Here is a 25,328-nt window from a genome sequence, read left to right on the forward strand (position 1 = left end):
ACATATGATAATTTACATGCTTCAATGCCATTCTCCCATATCATCCCACCCTCGCCCTCTCCCATAGAGTCCATAATACTAGATGTCCATCAGCAGATGAATGCATAAGGAAGCCGTGGTACATATACACAATGGAGTATTACTCAGCCATTAAAAAGAATACATTCGAATCAGTTCTGATGAGGTGGATGAAACTGGAGCCTATTATACAGAGTGAAGTAAGCCAGAAAGAAAAACACCAATACAGTATACTAACGCATATATATGGTATTTAGTTAATTGATAAAGATAACCCTGTATGTGAGACATCAAAAGAGACACAGATAAATAGAACAATATTATGAACTATTTCAAACAGAAAAATATAAAGATCAATATACTGAATACCCATGACTCTAACCCAAAGTTAATAAATGCTAATGCCTTGCCTTTTGTAAGAAAAAAAAGTGTTGGTGGAGAAGGGATACATGTATATGTACGGCTGAGTCCCTTAACTGTTCACTTGAAACTATCACAACATTGTTCGTAAATTGGCTATACCCCAAGACAAAATAAAAAATTAAAAAGAAAAACAAAAGTGTTATGGTTGGAGTTGTTGCCCCTGACTACACTGCTCTCCCCGCTCTCCTCACAGGTATCCTGTAAACTGTAGTTTGTGTGTATGCTTCCCATGCATGTTAGTATATTGTGTATATTTGTGTTCAAAGACAGTATACAGTATTATTGTTTTCTGAACTTCATATAAATGATTTCCTGTATACATATCATTCTGCAGCTTGCATTTTTCATTTAACATTATGATTATATTTACCCATGTTAATACACATGTATCTAGATCATTCATTGTATCTGCTGCCTTGTATTACACAGTATGACTATAACACAAATTATTCATTTCTCTTTTGATGAATACCTAGATTGATTCCTATTACAATGCTGTGCCAAACACCTTGAACAGGTTACTTTTTCAAGCGTGCAAGAGTTTTTCAAAGATAATGACTAAACGTGGAACTACTGGGCATTAGGGAATGTGCATATTCAGATTGACTAGATATTGCCAAATGACTCTTGTATGTGATATCCCAAAGTACAGGCAAGCCTTGCAGATAATGCGATTTTGGTTCCAAACTACTGCTACTAAGCAAATATTGCAATAGAGTCACATGAATTTTTCATTTTCCCAGTGCAAATAAAAGTTATTTTTCCACTATACTATAGTCTATTAAGTATGCAGTAGCATTGTTGAAAGAAGTGATGTACAAACCTTAATTTAAAAATACTTTATTGCTAAAATGTACTAACCATCATCTGAGCCTTCAGTGAGTTATGATCTTGTGGCTGGTGAAAGGTCTTGCCTTGATGTTCATGGCTGCTGATTGATCAGGGTAGTACTTGCTGAAGGTTGGGGTGGCTGTGACAATTTCTCAAAATAAGACAACAATGAACTTTGCTGTGCCAGTTGGCTCTTCTTTTCTCAAATTTCTCTGTCACATGCAGCAGTGTTTGATGGCATTTACCCACAGTAGAATTCTTTCAAAATCTGAGTCAATCTTGTCAAACTCTGCCCCTGCTTTGTCAGCTGTTTATGTAATATTCTAAATTCTTTGTCGTCATTTCAACCATCTTCAAAGTATCTTCACCAGGAGTAGTTCCTGTCTCAAAAAACCACTTGCATTGCTTATCCATAAGAAGCCACTCCTCATCCACCAAGGTTTTATCATGAGATTGCAGCAATTCAGTCACATCTTCAAGCTCCACTTCTAGTTCTCTTGCTATTTCTACAGCATATGCAGTTACTTCCTCCACTGGAATCTTGAGCCCCTCAAAGTCACCCATGAGAGTTGGAATCAACTTCTTCTAAACTCCTGCTAATGTTTTATTTTGACCTCTTCCCATGAATCACAATATACTTAATAGCATCTAGAATGGTGACTCTTTTCCAGAAGGTTTTCAATGTAATTTTCTCATATTCATTGGAGGAATCACTCACTGTCTATGGCACTATAGCTGTACGAAATGTATTTCTTAAATAATGACTTGAAAGGGCAACAGAGGATGAGATGGCTGGATGGCATCCCTGATGCAATTGACATGAACTTGGGCAAACTCTGGGAGATGGTGAGGGACAGGGAAGCCTGTGGTGCTGCAGTCCATGGGGTCACAAAGAGTCGGGCATGACTTGACCACTGAACAACGACAATGAACAAGACTTGAAAGTCAAAATGACTCCTTGATCCATTAGCTGCAGGATGGATGCTGTGTTAGCAGGATGAAAACAACACTAATCTCATAGTCTACCTCAATCAGAGCTTTTGGGTGACCAGGTGCATTGTCAATGAGCAGTGATATTTTGAAAGGAATTTTTTTTTTTCTGAGGAGTAGGCTCAGCTGGTAAAGAATCTGCCTGCAATGCAGGAGACCCTGGCTCGATTCCTAGGTCAGGAAGATCCTCTGCAGAAGGGATAGGCTACACACTCCAGTATTTTGGGCTTCCCCAGTGGCTCAGCTGGTAAAGAATCTGCCTGCAATGTATGAGACCTGGGTTCACTCCCTGGGTTGGGAAGATCCCCTGGAGAAGGGAACAGCTACCCACTCCAGTATTCTGGCCTGGAGAATTCCATGTATAGTCCATGGGGTTGCAAAGAGTCAGACGCCACTGAGCGACTTTCACTTCAAGTCTCAACAGTGGGCTTAAAATATTTGGTAAACTATGTCATAAACAGATGTACTGTCATCCAGGCTTTATTCTTCCAAATCTACTCTGCACAGACAGAGTAGATTTAGCATAATTCTAAAGGGCCCTAAGATTTTCAGAATGGCCTTGGCTTCAACTGCATCTGCCCCTAAGAAGAGAGTCAGCCTGTCCTTCAAAGAGCTTTGAAGCCAGGCATTGACACCTTCTCTCTAGCCGTGAAAGTTCTAAATGACATCTTCTTGCAATAGAAGGCTGTTTTGTGTACACCAAAAATCTGTTGTTTAGTGTAGCCACCTTCATGGGTTATCTTAGCACTTTCTGCTTCACCTTGCACTTTTATGTGATGGAGATGGCTTCTTTTCTTAAACCTCATAAATCAACCTCTGCTGGCTTCAAACTTTTCTTCTGCAGCTTCCTCGTCTCTTTCAGCCTTCATGAAACTGAAGAGAGTTAGGACTTTGCTCTGGATTAGGCTTTGGCTTCAGGGAACGTTGTGGCTGGATTAATCTTCTATCCAGATCACTAAAACTTTCTCCACATCGGTGATAAGGCTGTTTCGGTGTCTGACCATTTGTGTGTTCACTGGACGAGCACTTTTATTTCCCTTCAATAACTTTTCCTTTGCATGCATACCTTAGCTAACTGTTTGGCTCAAGAGGACTAGCTTTTGGACTGTCTCAGCTTTTGACATGCCTCCTTCACTAAGCTTAAGCATTTCTAGCATTTGATTTAAAGAGTGAGACATGTGAGTCTTCCTTTCACTTGAATACTTAGAGGCCATTGTAGGTTATTGACTGGCTTCAATATTGTTGTGTCTTGGGGAATAGGGAGGCCCAAGGAGATGAGAGAGATGGGGCAGTGGCTGGTTGGTGGAGCAGTCAAAACACACTTAACATTATCGATTACATCTGCCCTTTATATGGATATGGTTCATGGAGCCCCCCAAACAATTACAATAGTAACATGGAAGATCACTGATCACAGATCACCATAACAATATAACAGTGATGAAAAAGTTTGAGATACTGTGAAGAGTGCCAAAATGTGACACAGAAACACAAAGTGAGCAAATGCTGTTGGAAAAATGGTGCCAAAGACTTGCTTGACACAGAGTTAGCACAAGCCTTCAACTTTTAAAAAACCAGGGTCTGTGAAGCATAGTAAACTGAAACATAGTAAAAACGAGGTATGTATGTCTATGCAGTTCATTTTCATTTTCTTGACAATGTTTGGTGTTGTCAGACTTTGCACTTCTCTGGTAGCACAAATGGTACCTTACTGTTTTAATTTGTACTATCTTGATAGCTACTGAGGTTGAAGGTATTTTTATATGTGTATTGGGCATTTGAATTCCCTCATCTCTGAAATGCCTGTTCGTCTTTTGCCTATTTTCCTATTGTCTTGTTTGTCTTATAGATTTGCAAAAATTCATTACATATTCTGGATCTCTATCTTAGGCCAGTTATATGCTCTGTAAATCCAGTCTGTGGTTTGTTTTTTTAGTGTGTTTATGATGTATTTTTTAAATATTTATGTATCTGGCTGTACCAGGTCTTAGTTGTTGCATGCAGGATCTTCAATCTTTGTTGTGGCTTTGTGGGATCTTTAGTTGTGGTATGCATATTCCTAGTTACGGCATGTGGGATCTAGTTCCCTGGCCAATGATCAAACCTGGACCCCCTGCATTGGGAGCACAGGGGCTTAGCCACTGGAAAACCAGAGAAGTATAGAAGTTTTGCATTTTAATGTAGTGAAACCTTATCCATTTTTCCCCCCATAGCTTGCGTGTTTGTGTTTTACTTAAAGAAGCCTGAGCACCCTGAATATCTGAGGGAACAGAAGACTGGAAGGGCAGATGATAGAGGGTGGAGACAGATATCCCCTTCATTCTTGTTGTTCTCCTTTTTCTTCTATTATTTCTCCATTTTTCCTTATCCTGAAATAGATGTGTCTAACAAACAAGTTACACTGCTCTGTTGCTCTGATTTGTTCAATTTTGTGTCTAGATATCTCTAGCTCTGTTTTGCTACTTTCTTCAGAACTTTTCCATCTACTTTGTGCTACCAGTAAATGCTAGTGGAGAAGACTGGCTTTTTTCCTTTATGAATAAACAAATGCATATATACACCTCAGGACTGAAATAATTGTGCCAAGTGAATTACCTCATATAATGAAAAGTAACAGGCAAAAGATCTCATTTGGTGAATCTGTATTGTTTTTTGGTAAAGGAAGACTTTTTAAAGAATCATTTTCTAAACTTTTATTGCTTTAAATCACTACCATAGTACCACACTGCCATCTCCATAAACCCCCTCACAATCTAATCAAAATCATTGTAACCTGGGCTGGGGATCAGGGAAGAACTAAGAAACCTGAAGGGCAATGTTCCATCAAGCTTTCTCAGGCTCCCCCTAACCCTTTCTCTCTCCCGCCACCCTCCACTACACATTGCAGCTTGAATTATTTAGTTACTCAAATCAATCCATTTTTCTCTGTTTTGTGGTTGGACAATAAAAGTAAGATTTACTGCAGACAGTGAATAATAAAAAACGAATTAGCTGAAAACAAACAAAAAGCTGCTTACGTGGCAATCTTCTGTGTTAATCAAAACCTTGAGGACAGGTCGGAGGATCAATATTTGACTACAAGATGAAAAGAAGCAAAACTTCCATTAAGGGTGAGAACAGAGGGAGCCATGGCGGTGCGGGGAGAAAGACCTTAGGGCAGGGTTCATCAGAAGTGGCCAATGGCAAAATTTCATCCCAGTTCTCTGGTTAGCCTCTTAGGGAGGCTTCCTCTGTTTGAGAAATGACAGTGTTTTTTATGCACATATCAAAGTTCAGCTTGATTGTCTCATCTGGGGAAGAAAGCCATCTGTCAGTATTCTCCAAATAATCTACATAATTGACTTTCAAACAAGCCTCAAAGAAACGGGCATTTATCACCCTAATTGTGGCAGGCGGAGTGTGTGTCACTGCCATTTTATCAAGATAATGGTAAATGGCACCAGGTTTCTTCTCTCCTGCCTTCTCTCAGATTTCTTTCAATTTGTACATACAGCTACATTCCCCTTCGAGACCAAACCCAGAAAAGGGCTGCCTGTGCCTGGAGCAGGGGAGAAATTTTGCTTGCCTTGTGATAATCCCTGGACTCAGCCAGCAGTCACCTGCCACTCTTTCCTCTGCTCCCAGAAACTCGATTCAGGAGGGCATCACTAAGAGACCCTGTACCAGGGCTGGACCCCTGAGAAGCTCTATTCCGTGACACTGAATCTCCTGGCTTGAAGTTCCCTTTGGGTACTGATGGTGGAACGGAGGAGGGACCCCCTCGGTACTAGCTTGCCCCTAGCTTCTAGCCCAAGCTAACTGGGCAAACTGACCTCCAGTCCATAAAGAGAGTATTGTCAGCGATGGTGTCCCTGTTCCCATAGGCCCAAGTGGGACTGGGTGGGTGTTGAGATTATCATGAAGTTCTTTCTTCTATGACTGAATCCAGTAACTCCTATCTGTAGGAAATTGCTACTCCACAAAATATATATTAAAATTATACTAATTCTCAGGTCTTGCCTCCAAGTCAAGGTCCAGGATAATTCTGCCTTAAAGTGTAGTCTTTTGTCATCTCCAAGGCAAAAACCACACTTGGCTTTATCTTTCCACATTCTGTGAACTGTGTTTCTTAACCAGGCTGGCTTGAGACGTCCCCATTATTCCTGTGTGTCTATGGAAACCAAAGACCTCACAGTGCCCAAAGTTTAGCAGAGAGGACCACAAAGCAAATTGCTAAACTGGGGTTAAATTGAAACTTCCTCCCTCAGAGGAATGTAACCCAGCAGAAGTGGAAGTGTGTCTGGATTTCTAAACAGTGTTTGAAAGTGTGTTTGCCTGTCAGTAGTCCCATTTCCCCATAGACAGGTAAGTTACTCAGTAATCCACTAAGGGGGTGGTAGAAATTGAGGCAGAAGGTTCTTGTTAAAAAATAATCCACTGAGGACAAATATATAAGTGAAAAGGACAGTCATATATCTGAGAATTTTTCTCCTTTCTTGTGATCTTGAACCAGTCTTTGGTTTCTAGATAGTATGTGCACATTTAAGCATCAGTACATGACAGGTCTACACTTTCCTACATACACAGAATATCATATAATCATAACCATTTCCCAGTGTTGGAAGAAGGAAATATTTAAGACGTGAGTCACTGGATATAAGACATCTTTTTTCTCTCTACCCAGTTAACTCCAATGTTGAGCTGTCTTTTGTGCTCTGTTTTCTCTCTGATGCACAAAAGCATGTGGCCTTCTGTGTTCTGATTAAAGAGTGGAAAACAACAACAGCATCTGGGCTGAATGGGGCAGGGAAAATCCAACTGGTTCAACCTGTTATGATGGGCAGTGTTATTCAATGACCTAGTAAGGAGATGTAGAACAAAACCTGGCATAGGGAGGCAATTACACTTGTTCCATTTGACACGAATATCTCTCCACAGTGGTTTTCACACTGAGACAGTAAAGAATCTGCCTGCAATGCAGGAAACTTGGGCTTGCTCCCTCAGTTGGGAAGATCCCCAGGAGAAGGAAATGGCAACTCACTCCAGTATTCTTGCCTGGAGAATTCCATGGACAGAGGAGCCTGGTGGGCTACAATCCATGGAGTTGCAAAGAGTCAGACACGACTGAGAAACTCACACACACTATAGGATGGTGGTGTCCTTCAAGTCTTCCCAGTTGCACAGGGAAATTGTGATCATCATGTAAATTGCATGCACATCGCAGTTGAGGAATCAGACTTTGAGAGTGATGTGTGCTGCATGGAAGTAGAGTCAAGGACCACGTGCTTGAGGAAGAGATACTAGGCATGGTATGTCAGGCCACATCAAGGAAAGATTGTGTGTCCTGGAATGTCTGAGCATTTTTCTTGTGGAACTAACAGCTTGACTTACATGATTAAAGGCTGAAGGGCAGAGAAATGAATATATAACTGTGGATATTTTGATAAACGCACTGAGATACTGAAACACTGCTGTGGGGATTGTTTTGTACTTATTGGTCACTTGTTTAATGTTGTTTTGAGTCTTTTAATCCCTTTGAGCATTCTGTTCCCAATGCTAGTATGTCTGCCCAGATGTGAAAAGAGTAAATATTGTATGATTCCCTGCATGTGAATTTCCAGAACAGGCAAAGCTAATCTATACTGAGAGAATTTACAACAGGGATTGTCTTTGAGTGTACGTGTACATGGAAATGACTAGAAAGAGGGGGTGATGTGGATATCCTATATCTTGTTTTAAGTGATGGTTACAGGGGTATATACATTTGTCAAAGCATATCAAGCTGAAAACTTAAAATCTGTGCATTTTATTGTATATGAATTCTCCCTCAACAAACCCCAAAAATGCAGAAAAAGAAGTATTTCCAGATCGCAAGAATACTGAAAGGCCCTGATGTTCTGGCTAATTCAAAGTTCAGCTACTTTCGTTTGGGACCATTTGTCATGGGTTTGTTAGAGGTTCCAGGAAAAACTTCCTTTACATATAAAACTCTCTTCAGCAAAACCAAACAAAAGGTCAGCTCCCTTCATGTCTGTGGCATAATTTTATTTTTTAAGTGACATATTTCTCCAAATCAGAGCTATTCAGTCATAAATGTCACCCCATCTGGAATTTATTCCTTCCACAAACCTTTCCTTCTGCTACTTCTCAGCAGGGATATGGTGCCCTTGAGATCTTGGGCTTCTCTCTTTTGACTGTCTCTGCTGCCAGAAAGTGTACCTGGAAGCTGGGCCTGTGTCTGATTTCTTGCTGAATTCCAGCATCCAGCAAAGGGCCTGGCCCACAGGGTGAGGAACTGAGGCTACACTCCTGAAATAAAGTGATCATTATACAAAGGGAGACCTGTGTGTTTAAATAAATAATTGATTCAGGGGATGGTCTCTGCTTTCTAAGAGCTCAGAAAAAAGACATATGGGTAAGTGATGCCTCACATGTTATACTTTGCTATAGATCTTAAGAGGCTACATCTTAGCCCTTGTATTACTCTTTTTTAAAAAATATCCTTTCCATCCCCCCTCCCCTTTTTTCACCATGCCACATGGCATGTGGGATCTTAGTTCCCCAACCAGGGATGGAACCCATACCCCTTGCAGTGGAAGCACAGAGTCTTAATCACTAAACCTCAGGGAAGTCCCCCCCCCCCGTTCTGTATTACTCTTATTACCCTATGGCCCAACTCTCCAACCTGCCTTGGACCTCTCTATCATGAGTAAAATTAGACAGCAAAAGTGGGGACACCACTTTTTCTAGAAGGATTTAGAAGAAGTGTATCCATGCTAGTTTCCTATAGACTCCTTTAGTCCCCTTCCATTATTATACCAATATGGGTTAGCAGTAAAATTGAGTTAGCTGGTGCATGGAGAGCAGACAGTATGAACTGTAGGAAGTGAAGACCATTCTGGTCTTTACACATTTCTGCTCACTGGTTTAGAGTGGTGGGGTGTTAAGGTGTTAGGCTAGAGACCACAGGCCAAGGGAAGAATTGGGCTTCTTAAGGTGGTGGAGTTGATGGTAAAGATAACTTCAATTATATGATAGCAACATTTTTGAATGTTTGCAAAAGGCAAATTTTGGACAAAGAAAAGACTTTTAACCTCAAAAGGTATGGTTCAGGCTGCCAAGAACATTGTTGTTCAATCCCTCAGTCATGTTCTACTCTTTGTGACCCCATGGACTGTAGCACAACAGGCTTCCCTGTCCTTCTGTATCTCCTGGAGCCTGCTCAAACTCATGTCCATTGAGTTGGTGATGCCATCCAACCATCTCATCCTCTGTTGCTCCTTTCTCCTTCTGCCCTCAATCTTTCCCAAGAATATAGTTTTTAGGAAGGTTCAAAGCCATGAATAAAGACCCACACTGAGTTAATGAGGCACATTTGAATACTTGAGGAGCCTCATACATCTTTACCTGTGAGGCTGACTGGTTACAGGTTGAAGGAAACAATCAGATTCTTCTACTGTTCATCTTCCAGGACGCAAGGCTCTGAATACAATAAATACTTGGTATGTAACGGAGTTGGAGAATGTAGAAGTGTTTTCTAATGGTAAGAAGTGTCAGTAAAAAGCAAGGCTGCCAATCACTGGAGCAGCCTCTCTATGGAAACCTAGGACCTTGAAGGATAGTTTGCTCTTTAAGGCTATTATGAACTTCTTCTCCTCATGAGTGTCCCAGCTCTCAGCTCCATAAAACCTGCAATAACTGCTGTTTTATGACTTACACCTGGTCATAATACAAAAGATTGATTGGGGCTCCCATCCTACAAAGAAGGAAGACAGTGCTTTCAGATATATGACCTCCCAATAGATTTTTCATGAGATGAGCCAAAAATGCTTCCTCAAGATTCATGCAAGCAAGTGTGATCAGTGCCTAAGACTGTAAATAACATATTCAGTCTTTCAAGCGTACACTCTGACCCTTTTGAGTTTTTGATGTCCTTATTAGAGCTAATGACATGTTAGAGATGGACTATACTTTTGCAGAAAAGAATTTAGGTAAAAATCTTTTCGGGAAAAAAATTATGGTCTCTCTCTGTATTCTATTTTCTTATCTCCTCTCCCCACTCTCCACCCAGTTCAGGAAAACTTCTCTTAAATCAGCTTGATATTTTCAAGACTAGCCTAAGCTGTTGATAGTTTTATGTGACCAATAAAGAAGATTAAAAAATAAACTCTGCAACTTTCTGTATTCTGAAATCCATTACCAAAAAATAATAATAATAAAATAAAAAAAGGAGCCCTGTTGTGTGAGAAATGTTAAATGCTGCTTTGTCAGAGAGTGCTGGAAATATGATAGGAAAGACGACTTCCATATATCTAACTGGCATTCAAAAGAACAAAAATCAAGGGCTATTAATGTAGCTAGATCTTGGGATTCAGGTAATATGTCCTGTAATTCATTCTGACTGACAGTTTTGAGGAGAAATCAGTCGGGCTGACCAAAATACCATCCCTTGAAAAATCAGCAACAGGACTGCAAAACTAATCCCTCACATATCAACCTGATCTCTCCGAGGGGACTCTTTTCCAGCTAAATGCTGAATTTAATTCTATACATCACATTTCTTTGGAGAGATTTAGTACTTTAATTATATTTTTATGTGTCACAGAACTGTAAACATAAATTATATTTTTGTTTTCTTTATCTTTAAAGGAGAGTTTAGAAAAATAATAATGATTAAATGTGTATGTGATTTTTCTTTGAGTCTTTTTGTTGCTTGTGTGGAGGGGACAATGGTTCTCTGTATTTGTGGCTGAGGAACCCTCTGGCCATATTTCCAGGCCAGCTCAGGAAGATGGGAAAGTCTAAAAGCCGATCAACCAGCTATCTGTTTTGCCTACAGAGATGATGATAGTTTTAACGTTTTTTCCTCCCTTACATGCTTTGAACTGAGTTTTCATTTGTATACAGTATAGATGTTACTTAGCTGCATCATGGGCTGGAAAAAAATCATTGGAATTTTTTTTTAATTTTAAAAATATTTTAATTGGAACTTTGTGGCTCATGCCAGAAAAATCTTTTTGACACAAATGTTCACATCAGTGGCAATGTACAATATAGGCAGAGTTAGAAATCTAACAGAATTGTCTGGGCATTTCTTTGCACATCAGTGAATCTGAGCAGGACCCTGTGGGATCCTCCTGAATACAAAAGCCTTTCCAAATCCATTAGTTCTTATTGTAGGAAAAAGGTTTCAGCCTCCTAGACCTTCCCTGAGTTCCATAGGGCAGATTCAAGCAGTTACTAATTAGAAGAGTGAGGGAATGTAGAAACAAAGGGAAGGCAGTGAAGGAACAACACTGAAGCCATGGGGCAGGGTCCTGGTTCTTCTTCAAAGTGTATACAGAGCAATCTGATAGTTCTAAAGAAACTAAGACCCTGACCCAGCTGGAGGATGGTAACTTCAGGCTGAGCGCAAGCACATGGATCCCAGACTGGTTGGAATCAGAAGGCTTGACTGAGATTCCTGGACCATTACCCTGTTACTTCACCACCAGACAATCAGAGGAAGGTTGCAGCCCTCCCCTCAAGTTTTGTATATAAAAACTCTTCCTGAAAATGATCAAGGAGTTTGGGTTTTTTGAGCTTGAGCTGCCTGTTCTCCTTGCTCGGCCCTGCAATAAATCCTTCTCTACTCCAAACTCCAATTTTTCAGTTTGGTCTCACTGTGCATCAAGCATAGGAACCTGAGTTTGGCAACATCAATACAGCATGAAGTGGAGTGAGATATTTTAAAACCAGTTGGTCTTAAAAAAAAAATCTTCCTATTGTATCATGTCAGCAGTTGTTTATAATGGAGAAGCTTACTGGAAAGCTGTGTTACTTCCCGGCCTGCATCTGGCTTGTAGAGTATGCCAACAATGCTTAACGTAATGGGTCACATCTGTCAAGGAAGATTATAAATTGTACCTGTGATGCCCTGTAATTAGTAATCCTCAAATGACTCCAGCTGCTATTTCCCTGAGCATTTGCCTTGGTAATATCGTATAGAAAATATAACTCAAAACCAAGGGTATTTAGGTCCAAAAGACACTGCCTGTAGTGAAATAGAAGCATTTCCTTCTAATCGAAAAATCCCTTTTTTTCTTGTTGCTCTCACCAAGTTTACCAGAGAGTCTTTCATCCAGAGACCAATGTGAAATGTGCTTCAGCTTGTTGAAGAGAGATTTGGTTGTTGACTTGGTTTCAGAGCAAAATTCACCCTTGAATCGTGTGAAAAGTAAATATGTCTGTTTTCAGTGTGTTAGGGCAGTTTGAGAATGAATGTGTGTCTGTAACTGGAGACTTCACACTGGGAAGCTGACCTTTTGCTTGGAAAGGAGCTTTGCTATTTTGTTGTCTCGTGGGTACATCTTCAAATGCTGGCATGCTGGGCTGTGTTTGCAGATCAAAATTCATTACTTGCTGAGACCTAAGGTACAGTATGGAAAATGTAGGTTTTGTAACTTTTTTTTCACTAGTTTGAGAGTCAGTATACCCTTTCCTGGATTTATTTCAGTGAATTTCTAGTGAATATTCATTACCCCATAAATGGTTATATACTAAGAATGAACTAAAATCAGACTCTTACCTCATGCCTTTCAGTAGAAATTTGCTAAATGGTTTAAAAATTTAAATGTGAAAGTAAAACTATAAAGTAAAAAAGAAAATATGGTTATTTGCTGTATTTATATATTCTTGTAGTAGCATATGTTTCTAAGCATAGCAGGAAAGTCATAAAATCAGGAAGGAAGACAATGAGAAACTGATTGAATTAATGCTACAAAAACAAACGTATTAAGCCCCCCTTGTAGGTTACAAATCCATAATAAACACAAATTAAAGGAAAATAACAAATGGAAAAATGTTTGCAGTGATATTAAGTATGATTGGTTTACTTAAACAGTTCTTATAAGTTAATTTTTAAAGGACGAAATCATAAATAGGAAAATGGACAAAGGGCATAGAAGGCAATTCATAAAGGAGGAAACAGAAAATGGCCAATAAATAAATGGCAAAATATTGACCTTCATTAGCAATCAAACAGATGCAAGCTAAATCCATCCATCACATTAGCAAATTAAAAACTTGATAATAATTTGTGTTGACAAAGATTTCAGGAAATTGAACTTTCATATGCTGAAGTCAGAATGTAAATAGGTAAGTATCTTTATGGGGTAACATGAACATATGTATCTAAATACACTAATTATGCGATTCTATTTGTAGGAATTTTCCTTAAGGAAATAATTAGAGATGTGTGCATACACACTCAGTCACACTGAGTGAGACTCAGTTGCGTCTGACTCTGTGACCCCATGGACTGTAACCTGCCAGGCTCCTCTGTCCATGGAAAGCAGTAATTATAAAAACGTTTACTGTTTTTAAAAGCAAAAAAAACTATACGAAAAAGACAGTAGGAGATTGGCTAAATAAGCTGTGTATGCTCATAGGTCGAGATATTATGTAGTCATATAAAATCATGTTGTAGTAGAGTCTTTACTGACCTGGAAAAGCAACCACAATATGTGGTATGTTTATTTAAAAAAAGCAATTTATGAAACAGTAAACAGAGTAACATACCGTGCTTTTTTAATACTATACACACATATGCGTGTGCAGAGACAGAGACTGACACAAAGACATAGGCAGAGTTATAGAGAAAGACATAAGACAAGCAGCTGTGTAGCACAGGGAACTTAGCTTGGTGCTCTGTGAAGGCTAGTGGGGTGGGGTCGGAGGGTGGGAAGCTCAAGAAGAAGGGCATTTATGTATACGTATTGCTGATTCACATTGTTGTATGGCAGCAACTAACACAACATTGTAAAGCAATTATTCTCCAATTAAAAAATAAATTAAAAAAAGACATAGGACAAGAAGTAAATGCTCCAAGTAAATAACTCTTTTTATCTTGTGGTGATGAGATTACATACACTTTTTCCTTTTCTTTCGAGATATATTACTTTTGAAATTAGGAATTAGAAACAATAAAGTTATTTATGAAAAGAGATAAATGCTATAAAAAGACACACCAGCCCAGTCACAGGGAAATATTAGCCAAGATCAGGACAATGGATACATAGCCCAAGATTGCCTTTAGAGTCCCACTGCTGTTTTTGTGCATCTTTCTTTCTTTAAGTCATCATGTCCTACAGACTTCTCAAATCTTCTGTGTTTTCATTCATTCAGGTATTCACTCATCCATTCAACAGATGTTTGTTGCGTTTACACCATATGGAAAACTCAGTACTTGTCCCTGACTTGAGCTCTATGTGGTAAACAATTTCCTAGTTGTTTCTTATTGGCATTTACTTATCAGTCTTGGAGACTTTCTCTCACACCTTGTTAAGTGACTGACTAGGAAATCTTTTTAAAAGTTCTCTCTGTATTAAATAGCTGATGTTAGTATGACACTAGAACTTTAAGGAGGACCTTCAATGCCTTAACCCAAAGAGTAGAGTAATGTGAAAGTTGCAGACAACTCTATATGGATAGGCTTGCCAGATGATACCACTCTCTCCTGCCCACACATATTCTAACTGGACAACAAGCTTCCAACTGTATTCACTCCACCAGGTCTGGGCTCCCTACTTTAGGATTTATCCCTTGGCCTATGCTCTGTTGTCAAGGGTGCTTCTGGGTATTAGTAATGCCTATCAAGTCTCCTATTTTCTTTGTCCTCATGTCCCTCCTGTGCTTTCCGAGTTCTTGCCATCTGCCCTTCTCTACTTTGTGGCATTTATATCTTCTATTCCACCACCTTCCCTCTTGATTCTGACTTCCACACTTGTTTTGATCCAAACATTTCCTCTAACTTTCTTCAATCCCATCATGAATTTTCTATTGAAAAAAGTGAAAGTGAAGTCACTCAGTTGTGTCTGACTCTTTATGACCCCATGGACTGTACCTGCCAGGCTCCTCCATCCATGGGATTTTCTAGGCAAGAGCACTGAAGTGGGTTGCCATTTCCTTCTCCAGGGGATCTTCCCAACCCAGGGATTGAATACAGGTCTCCCGCATTGCAGGCAGATTCTTTACCAGCTGAGCCACAAGGGAAGCCCAAGAATACTGGAGTGGGTAGCCTATCCCTTCTCCAGCGGATCTTCCTGACCCAGGAATTGAACTGGGCTCTTCTGCATTGCAGGGGGATTCTTTACCAACTGAGCTATCAGGGAAGCCCTTAATTTTCTATTATTGCTGTAACAAATTCCTACTTAGTGGCCCACTAAATTCCCACTTAGTGGCCGTTAGTGGCTTAAAACAACACAAATTAACGTCTTACAGTTCTGGGGGAGGGGGGTGGTCCAAAGTCCAAAATGATTTCACTGGGCTAAAATGAGGGTGTGGGTAAGACTGCATCTTTTTTCCAGAGGCTCTAGGGGAAAATCTGTTTCCTTGCCTTTTTCAGTTTCTAGAAGCCACTTTCATTCCTTGGCTTGTGGCCCTGTTCTACTGTTTCCAAAGCTAGCAACATTGCATCTATTTGAACATTTGTCTGTAGTTACATCTCCCTCTGATCAAAGCTGGACAAGGTTCTCTACTGTTAAAGACCTGTAGGTTGATCTTTGGCCCCCCAAATATATGTCTACATCATAATTCTCAGAGCCTGTGAATGCTACATTTTTTGAAAAAGCTTTTTTGAAGATATCATTGCAGGTCTTGAGACAAAAGTTTATCCTGGGTTACCTGGCTGGGCTCTAAATCTAATGATTTAGAAGACAAAGGCAGAGGCAAATTTGACATAGACAGAGAGAAACACAGAGAAGAGGAGGGGGCAGTATTATTACAGAGGCAGAGATTGGAGTGATACGCTACAAGTTAAGGGACACCTGGAGCCACCAGAGCTGGACAAGGCAAGGAAGGGGTATCCCTGGGGATACTGAACCATGCTAAACCACTTATTCTGAAGAGACGGAGTGTGTGCCAGCTGACACTTTGATTTTAGACTTCAAGCTCCAGAACTGTAAGAGAATACATTCCTGTTTTTTTTTTTTTTAATTAATTTTTATTGGAGTATAGCTGCTTTGGGCTTCCCTGGTAGCTAAGCTGGTAAAGAATCCACCTGCAATGCAGGATACCCCGGTTCGATTCCTGGGTTGGGAAGATCCCCTGGAGGAGGGATAGGCTACCCACTCCAGTATTCTTGGGCTTCCCTGGTGGCTCAGTTGGTAAAGAATCTGCCTGCAATGTGGGAGACCTGAGTTCCATCCCTGGGTTGGGAAGATCCCCTGGAGGAGGGGATGGAAACCCACTCCACTATTCTTGCCTGGAGAATCCCCATGGACAGAGGAGCCTGGAAGGCTACTGTCCATGGGGTTGTGAAGAGTTGGACACGACTGAGTGACTAAGCACAGCATAGTTGCTTTACAATGTTGTGTTAGTTCTACTGTACAGCAAAGTGAATCAGCTATTCTATACATATATTCCCTGTTTTTGGATTTCCTTCCCATTTAGCTCACCAGAGAGCATCGAGTAGTTCCCTGTTCTATACAGTAGGTTCTCATTAGTTATCTATTTTATACATAGTATCAGTGGTGTGTGTATATCATTCCCAAATGTAGAATTCCTGTTGTTTTAAGCCACCCACTTTGTGGTAATTTGTTACAGTGGTGGTGGTGGTTGATGGTTTAGTCGCTAAGTCATGTCCAACTCTTGCGACCCCATAGACTGTAGCCCATCAGGCTTCTCTGTCCATAGGATTCTCCAAGCAAGAATACTGGAGTGGGTTGCCATTTGTTAGAGTAGCCACAGGAAACTAATACAGGGCCCATCTAAATTCACAGAGTCCTCCAGGATAATCTAGGATCATGTCCCCATCTCAAATTCCTTAACCTTATTCACATGTGTGAAATCTGTTTTCCCAGGTAAGTAATATATTCACAGGTTCTAGGGATTAGGACATGAACACTTTTGGGGGGCATTATTCTGTTAACCATAGTATGCAATGAGACTGTTCATCCCTGAAACCATTTTTGACCATACCAATCATGTGTGGAGCCACCTTGCAAGCTATTTTTTTTTGTATTTTGCTTTCATCCTGTGTTAATTGTCTAGGATCTGTCTCCTGGGTATCGCTATGGAATAATAGAAAACACATAAATGTGGAGTCAGGCTGACGTGTATTTAAACCCTGGCTGTTTATTTTTTCTCTACATTTCCCTTGGGCAAATTATTCAAGCATTATGACTTTGTTTCTTCATCTATAAAATGTGAGTAGTCATACCCATATCATAGAGTCATCGTGAAGATGAAAGGAGATAGCATATATAATATGTGTAGCACATAGAAGGCATTCAAGAAATGTTGCTTTTCTTTTGCTATCATCCTACAAACTGTGAACCTGTGGCAATCTGGTCTTGAAGTAGATGGTCTGGTGGAGGAGACATTTGTGTAGGAGCTTTCTAATTTTCCTTCAAATCCCACTGTAGATATAGTTTCTAATCTGATAATACATAGGGTTCCCCCAATATCATTGCATTTTGTTTTGGACTGTAATTCTACCTACACAACACTGAAGTTCCTGGTTGAAAAGGAAGAAAAATCCTACCAAACTGACTACTGGTAATAACTCAGCTATCAGTTCAGTTCAGTTCAGTAGCTCAGTCATGTCTGACTCTGCGACCGTATGGACTATAGCACGCCAGGCCTCCCTGTCTATCACCAACTCCCAGAGCTTACTCAAACTCATGTCCATTGAGTTGATGATGCCATCCAACCATCTCATCCTCTGTCAGCTATAATAACACATAAATGAATATTTCTTTTGTGCCTACTGTGCATCAAGTGTTGTAATCACTAGGCAATGAGATGTACACCATACTTATGTTCCTGGAGTTTGAAAGACTGACAAGTGACTAGGTGATTCTAATTCAGTGTGATTGATGTCAAGATGAGCACAAACACAGAGGGACTTAGGGATCACAGAGCAGGGAATAAAGGCTCCCTGGAGTAAGTACTGCCTAACAAGAAAACTGAAGGGTAAATAGAAGTTAGTTATATAGAGTCCCTCTTATCCTCCACAGAAAGTAAGGAGAGAAGAATGAAAAATGAAATCTTGTTTTAATAAATTCAATTGACTTACGCATTAATATTAATAAAACAAATTTGGGTATATAAATATAGCCAGGCTTGTTTATTTAAAAAAAATTTTAGATGTAGTTGCACAAGTGTGAGAAGAATAAATGGTCCATTGATCGACCTCTTTTAGGTCACCTGAAGGAAAAAAAGAGCTTTCATTACATTTTGTATATATGACTCCAGTGGTTAGACTGGCGGTTTGAAAACATACAAATACTGAAAGTGCCCTAGAATATAAAGCTCTGATTTAGAGAAGAGGGTGGCTGTGTTGTGGTGTTGTGGTCATGGTATTATGCTGGGTAGATGGTAGTACCAAATGTTTGGAAGATGTAGTTTATGGTTTGTAGGAATAATAATAGCAGCAAAAAACATGTTGTGAATTTATTATGAGCCAGGTACTGTTCTTAGCACTTTTTGTATATTAACTCCTTAATCTTTTCAATGATCCGTGAGATAGGTAATACTATTATTTTTATTTTAGAGATAGAAAAAGTGGGATACAAATGTTAAATAACATTGTATAAAGTTATTCAGCAAGTGACAGAGCTAGAATCTGAAGTAAGACAGTTTGACTTGAAAGCCTGCACTCTTAACTTCTATCACAAGTACTGACCCTTTGGGGAAAGAGGGACCTTGTGGGAATGTACACAATGTATGCAAATGACACATAAAAAGGGAGTTCAGTTCAGTCGCTCAGTCGTGTCCGACTCTTTGCGACCCCATGGACTGCAGCACATCAGGCCTCCCTGTCCATCACCAGCTCCCAGAGCTTACTCAAACTCATGTCCGTGGAGTTGGTGATACCATCCAATGATCTCATCCTCTGTCTTCCCCTTCTCCTCCTGCTTTCAATCTTTCCCAGCATCAGGGTCTTTTCAAATAAGTCAGCTCTTTGTATCAGGTGGCCAAAGTATTGGAGTTTCAGCTTCAGGATCAGTCCTTCCAATGAATATTCTGGACTGATTTCCTTTAGGATGGATTGGTTTGAATTCCTTGCAGTCCAAGGGACTCTCTAGAGTCTTCTCCAACACCACAGTTCAAAAGCATCGATTCTTTGGCGCTCAGCTTTCTTTATAGTTCAGCTCTTGCATCCATACATGACCACTGGAAAAACCATCGCTTTGACTAGATGGACATTTGCTGGCAAAGTAATGTCTCTGCTTTTTAATATGCTGTCTACATTGGCCATAGCTTTTCTTCCAAGGAGTAAATGTCTTTTAATTTCATGGCTGCAGTCACTATCTGCAGTGATTTTAGAGAACAAAAAAATAAAGTCTCTCATTGTTTCCATTGTTTCCCCATCTATTTGCCGTGAAGTGATGGGACCGGATGCCATGATCTTAGTTTTCTGAATGTTAAGTTTTAACATTAAGTTTTAACATTAATGTTAAGTTTTAAGCCAGCTTTTTCACTCTCCTCTTTCACTTTCATCAAGAGGCTCTTTAGTTCTTCTTCACTTTCTGCCATAAGGGTGGTGTCATCTGCATATCTGAGGTTATTGATATTTCTCCTGGCAATCTTGATTCCAGCTTGTGCTCCATCCAGCCTGGCCTTTCTCATGATGTACTCTGCATATAAGTTAAATAAACAAGGTGACAATATGTAGCCTTGACGTACTCCTTTCCCGATTTGGAACCAGTCTGTTGTTCCATGTCCAGTTCTAACTGTTACTTCTTGTCCTGCATATAGATTTCTCAGGAGGCAGGTCAGGTGGTTTGGTATTCCCATCTCTTGAAGAATTTTCCACAGTTTGTTGTGATCCACACAGTCAAAGGCTTTGGCTTAGTCAATAAAGCAGAAGTAGATGTTTTTCTGGAACGCTCTTGCTTTTTTGATGATCCAGCGGATGTTGGCAATTTGATCTCTGGTTCCTCTACATAAAAAGGGAAAACAGAAGCAAACATCCACATGACCATATGGATATGTATTCATTAAGTGTCAAGAGATTGGTTGAATGAGTATTTACTAAACTTGGTGTTGAGACCTTACAGTTAGAATAATTATTTTAAAATTGTAATATAGTAGTAGTATATGTGCCTCCATATTAAGGCATTCAATCAAGGATTGGTATACTTTTTCTATAAATGGCTAGATAATAAATACTTTAGACTTTGTGGATCATATAGGCTGTTGAAACTACTCAACGCTGCCATTTGTAGTGGGAAAGCAACCACAGACAATATGTATATGAATTAATGTGGCTGTCTTCCACACTGACAAAAGTGGACAGCAGGAATAGTTTGCCAAATTATAAGATCTACTGATGGGTCTAATAATTATCATAACTTTGAAGTATCAAAAAGCATAAGTGGTATTTTGAGATGTCTATAGCACCTGTAACATGATATGAAAATACTTCTGGTTTTTTTAACTGGTGACAAACTCATAGCTACTACTGATATTAACTGTGATTTGTACATTCATAGTTGAAAGAAATGTTAAATAAGATGTTAGTGAAAGTATCAATACATATTTAAGTTTACTCATCCAAATTTATAGGACTTGTTAATTTTACTCATGGACCCCAGTAGAAGAACCCCTAAACAGATTTCCCTGGTGGTCCAGTGGTTAAGACTCTGTGCTCCAACTGTAGGTGCACAGGTTCAATCCCTGGTTAGGGAAGATCCCGCATGCTTTGTGGCATGGCCAAAAGTTTTTTTTATAAAACTAAGAGTCTTGATCAGTAGTCAAAATGCACCTGTTAACAAGGGACTAAACAATTTGAAATGAATGACAACCCCTTCTGAGTTGAGTAAGCTTGGGATAGACACAGGTTCTAGTCACACGTAGCTCTGAGGTGGTGATGTGGGGTTGATGGCAAAAACTGATCCCCCAAATATCCCACAGCCCATGTGAAGAGTGTCAGGGGCAGTTACTAGAAGGAAACAAGTCTGGAAGGAAGCAAGGAGGGCTGACTACAATTTGTTTGAGCACAGAGAAGGAATGAGCAGGCTGGGATCTTCCAGCAGTCTTAAAATTCTGAGAAAGTTGCATAAACTTATTGCATTGCGAAGATCAGAGGGCTTCGATGAGGCTGGCTGTGTTGTACACATACACACAATGAAAAGGAATATTGTTAAGGGAAGCGGTGAAAGGCCCATAACCTTGGCCAGAAAATGGTTGATATCTTTTCTGTGATTCACGCATTACCCAAAAGCCTCCCATTTCTTAGAATTGCTAATAAAAACTCCAAATATCCCAGCAATAACTTTCAAACACCTCCATTTTCACTAATACTGCCTCATACCCAATTCTGCTTTATAGTGCATTCCAATGTAATTGTAGCTACTGCATTGATTGGCTCAGAGCATCTATGTGAATTTCTAACCAGATCTAAGTAAGAGCTTTTTCAGGACCCTGAAACTTATTGTCCCTTTAAAATGGTAGTTAAAAGAAAAAGAAATAAGCCTGGTATTTTGAATTTATGGCAATAATAGAAAAATTGCTAGGTATTTTTGATGAAGGAGTTTGAAGTGAATGTAACACTGCATATATTGACTTCATATTTCAGTGCACATCCAGATTTATTGATTAGAGCAGGACTGACTCAAGCCAAGATTGATTTGATAGAAATCACAGCCTGCTTATTTATCATGTGGAGAAAATTTACACATCTACCTAGGCATAGGAGTATTATTTTATTGACTGAATTAAGTCTTGGATGAATGTCAAGTTTTCACCTACAACCTGTAGACCCCCTTGCAGGACAATTTTTGTTTGTATTTGAACAAAGATTATGATAAGAATATTTCTTTTTTTAGTTTAAATGCAAAGTACTGTGTAAAATCAAAATATGGTAATATCTTATTAACTGGTGTTTGTGGTGATTCTAAGATTGTTGGATGAATGAAGTTTTTTAAAATATACTATCTGTAAAGAAAACAAATGAGAAATGTTAACAAGACAAAATTTCAGGCACTTTAGAAATACTCATTTATAAACAAATATTAGGGTACCAATTGGAAGTCTTCACTTAATAAAACAGGATGTTAAAGCAGATTGTCTAAGAATAACCATTTGAAAGTGCTCCCTTAAGTAAATCTACATGGACATACTTGGTTAGATTAGGAGCAACTTAGCTAACATATAGGAACCACTTAGAATAGGCCAGGAGTATGCTACATACGTTCACTGATGATTTTTAAAACCTTTAAAAAGTTCTATTAAGTAGGTATTGGTATATTCTCTTTCCACATTTGAGAAAACTGAGATTCAGAGAGGCTAAGTGATTTGCCAGAGGTCCCAAGCTAATACATGGAGCTAGGACTAAAACTAACTCTTTCTTACTCCAGAGTGTATGTTCTCAGCTACTGCCCTCTATTGCCCCTTCTGCTATGCTGTACTAAGTCGCTTCAGTTGTGTCTGACTCTTTGCGACCCTATGGACTGTAGCCTGCCAAGCTCCTCTGTCCATGGATTCTCCAGGCAAGAATACTGGAAGTAGGTTGCCATGCCCTCCTCCAGGAGATCTTCCCAACCCAGGGATCAAACCCATGCCCCTTACATCTCCTGCATTGGCAGGCACGTTCTTTACTACTAGGGCCACCTGCAAAACACCTATTGCCCCTTACTTGGAAGTAAAAACACTTTACATTAAAATATTATGCTAAAAATAGATATATGTGTATGTATAACTGAATCACTTTGCTGTTTACCTGAAAAGTAACACAACATTGTAAATCAACTATACTTCAAAGTTTTAAAAAAAAAGACCAGGAAAATAATATAATACAATTCACATATTTTCTTAATTGTGAATGGACTCACCCAAATGTTTAAAGTCATAGGCACTTGACCCTAAATTTGATGGGTTCTCCAATTTAGGGAATTCTTGAGTGAATTATTTTTCCCTTGGAATGAAGAGGAGGTAGGGGAGAGAAGGAGTAGATCAAAAGTGTTTAATTGGAAATCCACATTGTCTTCGTCTTTCAGGAATTAATCATTCTGAGTACTGGTTCCTAGTTACAAACAAAGTGGCATTCAATTTTGGAAGCCATGGGGTTAACCCAGTTTGTTAATGGTTATTTCCCTTTAGCACAACAACTGCATTGCAAGGGAAATAGCTGCTCATAAGTGTTAAGGGCCTTATTACTGTTCAAATGCCCTTTTCTTTTTTCCATATGCCCTTTTAATACTTTCTATGCTGGCAAAGGTACATTACAAATGAAATACAGGGGAGGAATAATTCAAACGCCTCGGATGGTGGCATTTTGTATACCTCGAAGCCACAGTACAAATCTCTCTCGAACCTTTGGAAATCCGTCTTCATAGCACAGAGTAGGTGGGAAGGGGCTTGCAAATCCTTTTCAACCTGACAGCTCAAAAACCTAACTTGTTTTCTGATCCCTCAACTGTGACAGGTTGGTGGAGGTGTATTTTTCACTTCAGAAGCTAAGGACTCTTGCTAGAATCTGGGAGTCCAAGCAGCTGGTTTTCGTGCTAAATTCTGGGCAGGAGAGACAAAGTAAAGAGCAGAATAAATTATATGTCAGGCCTCTTCTGGTGTTTTGTATGGAAAGTGTTTGATGATAAGCATTATGGTTTAGGAGTTCCTGTACCTCTAGACACAAAATCCTCTTTGCAAATTCTCAGCGTGTATCTTGCTTGCCATCTGTACAGATCCATTTGCTCCACTCAGTCAACCCTTTTCTTAACCCTTCCTCTTCAAGGAAGTCTATCTCCATACAATTTGAGGTGACCAATAACCTTTCTGCCCCCCAAGTATTACTCTTATCATCCTTCCAGTGAGCCTGAAATTTCTGCCATAGTGTTCCACTTATTCAGTTAATTTTTCCACTGAAATCTGTCTATCCATACATTCATCCCTCCATCCAACAATCTATCCTCAAAATATTTATTGTCTGCTCCGTGCTGGGCACTCTGCTGGGCTCTAGAAATCGTGTGGCAATTAACAGACATGGTTTCTGCCCTTGGCTTACAACCTATTGGGAAAGATAGACAGTAAACAGTAAAGGAATGAAGAAATTCACTTCAAATCGCGCTAAGTGCTATGATGACCGTGAATGCAGCAGGGAGCAATGATAGAAGATACCACAAAGGGAACTAATTACTGTGCTCAGATGTCAGTTCCATGGAGACTGAAGCTACTTTCTTAGAGGGAACTCCGCTTAAAATATAAATACATTATGTAGCAGGCACAATGCATTAAACACAATAATATGATCACATTAACAGAGGATAAAACTCTGAGGGTGTGGGTCTCAGAACAGACAGCTTCTTTGGATGGTGTGTGGCTTAGAGAGAGGAAAAGTAAACTAAGTGAAATCCCTTCTATATGCGAGGCTCTGGACCAGGCGCTCCTGTTTGAAAGGTTATTATTTTTTCATTCTAATTGCAACACTAAGAGGTGGGTATCAGATCCACTCTAGGGAAGAGAAAACAGATTCTGAAAGGCTAAGCAACCTGACCAAGGTCACAAGGTTAGTTGTTGGCCTAGCCTAGGAGTAGGAAGGCTGGGGTGTGGTGAGGGGCTTGGGAACCATCTCATACTCACCAAAAGAGTAACAGAAGCCAAAAAAGGGAGAAGGCATATAGTGTCATGGACCAAAGATCAATGAAAAGACCTGATCCTGTGTTTGAATTGCTTACAATTCAGCTGAAGAAAGATGACGAACTCTTGAGAAAGGAGGGGGAATGTCGTAAGCGACACTAAAAGCCAAGTCCAAACTGCATTATTCTTTTTTTTTTTTACTTAGTTTATTTTCTATTTTTTAACTTTACAATATTGTATTTGTTTTGCCATACATTGACTTGAAGAAGATAAGCAAGGCACATTGATGAGAGGAGTCAAGACACTTTAAAAAGGTGATGGGGAGGAGTTTGTCAAAGCCATCTAAAAGGGAGACTTTGGAAAAATACCCTGCTTGCTTTCCTTTGCTTGGATAAAGTAGTTTTAAATTTCAAGCAAGTTAGGTACAAAACAATGATGACTGAACTGTCTGGAAGGCCAACAGACACATTAAGGTCATTGAGTTATGAATCCCTGAAGGTTCTATGGGTTCGGGCAATATCCCA

At 39.6% G+C, this 25,328-nt stretch overlaps 1 protein-coding gene across 1 annotated transcript in view; it reads left to right on the forward strand.

Moving 5' to 3' along the window:
• The window catches only part of SMARCA1 (SNF2 related chromatin remodeling ATPase 1), a 777,971-nt gene that overhangs the window by 273,157 nt on the left and 479,486 nt on the right, over nucleotides 1-25,328 (forward strand). The window lies entirely within an intron of this gene.

Source organism: Giraffa tippelskirchi, chromosome X (genome assembly GCF_054371585.1).
Source record: "Giraffa tippelskirchi isolate mGirTip1 chromosome X, T2T-mGirTip1v1.2.pri, whole genome shotgun sequence".
Taxonomy (NCBI): Eukaryota; Metazoa; Chordata; class Mammalia; order Artiodactyla; family Giraffidae; genus Giraffa; species Giraffa tippelskirchi.